Genomic DNA, 3468 nt, shown 5'->3' with positions numbered 1-3468 from the left:
AAACAATCCAAGAGTCTATTTCCGGGGGAATAAAAAAAAAAAAAAAAACACTCCACGCGGTAATAACTGGGCGTCTTCTTAATATTTGACAAACTTCGCCCCCGAGACGAAAGTTAGGCTCGAAAAATTAAGACAGTGTCGGGATACGTTTTTGGCAGCTGACTTGTCTTTCACGCGACGGCAAACTTCCGGAATATATATGATTTGTCCGAAAATAAGTTTTCCCTTTCAAGTTTTCCTACTTCCTCCCCTCCTCCCCACCACCACACTTCTCTTTACCTGCGGACTTCTCCTTATCACTCACTTCTGTCTGTCTTCCAGAGTAACTGACTCTTACCTCCGATATGAAGACAATGGCAGAGAAGATTATATTATATGCATATATATGTATATATTACATACATGCATGCATACATACATACATACATACACACACATAATATATATATATATATATATATATATATATATATATATATATATATATATATATATATATATATGTGTGTGTGTGTGTGTGTGTGTGTGTGTGTGTTATCAAACTCATCAAGTATTTACATACCAAGAAAAACATTCCTGAACACAAACAAATAAAAAAAAATTGTCTCAGTAAAATAAGAAAACCTTCTTCATAAAATCACAACCATCTCATTAAATGATACCAACCAATTCATGAAAATCAACAACAACAACAGAAGTCACAACCCAGCCCCCTTACCTCCAATCCCTGAATGAAACGACCGCCCCCAACCCCGCCCCCAAAACAAAGTCTTGGACCATCCATTATGGCGCAAAAACACAACACAAAGTGTCATAACCTTCTTAATCAAATCACAACACTTCATTAAAAAAAATAACAACCATTTCATGAAAATCAACAAAAACAACAACACCAGAAACCTCACACACCTCTCCCACCTTCCATCCCTGAGTCAACAAGCCCACCCCAAAAACACTCTTGGACCATCCATTATGGCGAGAAAAAAAACACACACACAGTGTTATAACCTTCTTAACAAAATCACAACACCTCATTAAAAAAATAACAACCATGTCATGAAAATCAACAAAAAAACAACAGCTACAACACCGGAAGCCACTACCCAACCCCCTACCACCAACCTCCCATCCCTGAGTGAAACAAGCCCACCCCAAAAACACTCCTGGACCATCCATTATGGCGCAAAAACACACACACACAGTGTTATACACCGCGTTAGAGACTCTCTGCAGCTATTAATAAATTCGGGCCGAATCCTCCTCAATGGAATTCGAATCCCTAAAGTGGGTAGCCAGAAACACCTCTTAGCTCTATATTGTCAGGTGGCGGCCGTCCCGAGTTTACCCCGGGATTTCGGGCGTCTCTGGCCCGGAGAAATATGGTCTGCCTTATAGGTTTTTCGATGTTCGGGAAAATTACTTACCGACTTGCCCTTGCTCGCTCCGCTCTCTCTCTCTCTCTCTCTCTCTCTCTCTCTCTCTCTCTCTCTCTCTCTCTCTCTCTCTCTCTCTCTCTCTCAGAGGGACTGCTTAATAATAATAAAAAAAGTGGTGTTTCTCTCATATATTTATATGCACTTGTATTAAATGTTAATGCACTTCTGCCTAAGAAATCTCTCTCTCTCTCTCTCTCTCTCTCTCTCTCTCTCTCTCTCTCTCTGAGAAACTGCCTAAGTGGAGTTTCTTTCATGAATCTATATTCCTTCGTATTAACTGTTTATGCACTTTTGTCTAAGAATCTCTCTCTCTCTCTCTCACTCAGGGCAATTACTTACGTGGTGTCTCTCTCACAATATTAATTAGAATGAACTGTTTCTGCATTTCTCCCTCAAAAAATTCTCTCTCTCTCTCTCTCTCTCTCTCTCTCTCTCTCTCTCTCTCTCTCTCTCTCTCTCTCTCTCTCTCTCTCTCTCGTAAATGGTAAAGATTTAGTTATTTCAGCTACGTGTATTCCTTCAATTCACTTAGTCGAGATAAACCATAATCATTCTCTAAAGCACTTTATTAATATAATATAACATTTCGTAGACAAAAGAAGCAATTTATGATTAAAAGACTTCAAAGTGTTCCACAAAAGGCATTATAAAACTGTAATTGCACAAAATACTTGAGTTTTGCTTTTTCTTTGTAGTTTTCTGAAAATAAAACTATTTTGCCAGCTTTGCCTGTCCGTCCGCACTTTTTTCTGTCCGCACTTTTACTGTCCGCCCTCAGACTTTAAAAACTACTGAGACTAGAGGGCTGCAAATTGTTATGTTGATCATCCACCCTCCAATCATCAAATATATAAAATTGCAGCCCTCTAACCTCAGTGGTTTTTATTTTATTTAAGTTGATTCGTGCGTCTGGCAACGATGTACAGAATAGTTTCATGGGCCGCGGCTCATACATTGCGCCGAGATCAGAAGATAGATCTATTCTCTTGGCCTTGATTGCACGATGTAGCGCATTTTTTTTTACTTGTTATGAACTTTTCTCCCACAGGGGATTGTCTGGGGCCAACTTTATCCTAAAATAAAATAAAAACTACTGAGGAGGCTAGAGGGCTGCAATTTAGTACGTTTGATGACTGGAGGGTGGATGATCAACATACTGATTTGCAGCTCTCTAGCCTCAGTAGTTTTCAAGATCTGAGGGCGGACAGAAAAGGTGCGGGCAGGAAAAACAGCGCGGACAGAATAAAGTGCGGACGGACAGACAAAGCCGGCACAATAGTTTTCTTTTACAGAAAACTAAAAAGCGAATCGAGAGTCAGCGCTGATCCAAAGAATATCAGGATACCTTCAAGTCACATATTCTGATAATAACACAAACAACAAAGATTTACGAACGTAAACAAAATTACGAGAATAAAAAAAAAAAAAAATTTGACCAAAATATCCAAAATTTCATACGCGCAAACGTTTGCAAATACCTCCTACAGTGAGGTTCTTTCCTTCAAAATAAAAAACCTGTCATTTTTAAGAAAAAAAAATCATCAACCAAGAATAGCAAATAAAATTACGAGGTATTTTGTAATTTTTTTTTTTTTTTGTGATTTATACATGATTTTTTTTTTTTGCAAAGCTCGCCAGTGGCACATACAAACCCTGAAAGTAAAATAAACTGTTGTGGATTTTTTCAGGCCTTTTACATTTTGCGTTCCAGACTTTCATAGAAAAAAAAATATTGGCAAGTGACACGCTTTCATCTCTCTCACTCTCTATCTCTCTCTCTCCCTCTCTCTCTCTCTCTACGCTAGGGTCTCTTGTAAAATTGGTCTGTGGGGCAAAAAGAATAAAAACTAAAATAAATATAAGTAAAAATAGAAATATAAATAAATAAACATTGGTTATGAATATATTCACCGTAAAGTAAAAAGTTATAAATATAATATTTATATATATATATATATATATATATATATATATATATATATATATATATATATATATACATATACATACATACATATATATATATATATAT

The sequence above is a fragment of the Macrobrachium rosenbergii genome, chromosome 51, assembly GCF_040412425.1.
Source record: "Macrobrachium rosenbergii isolate ZJJX-2024 chromosome 51, ASM4041242v1, whole genome shotgun sequence".
Classification (NCBI taxonomy): Eukaryota; Metazoa; Arthropoda; class Malacostraca; order Decapoda; family Palaemonidae; genus Macrobrachium; species Macrobrachium rosenbergii.
This window is presented reverse-complemented; position numbering follows the sequence as displayed.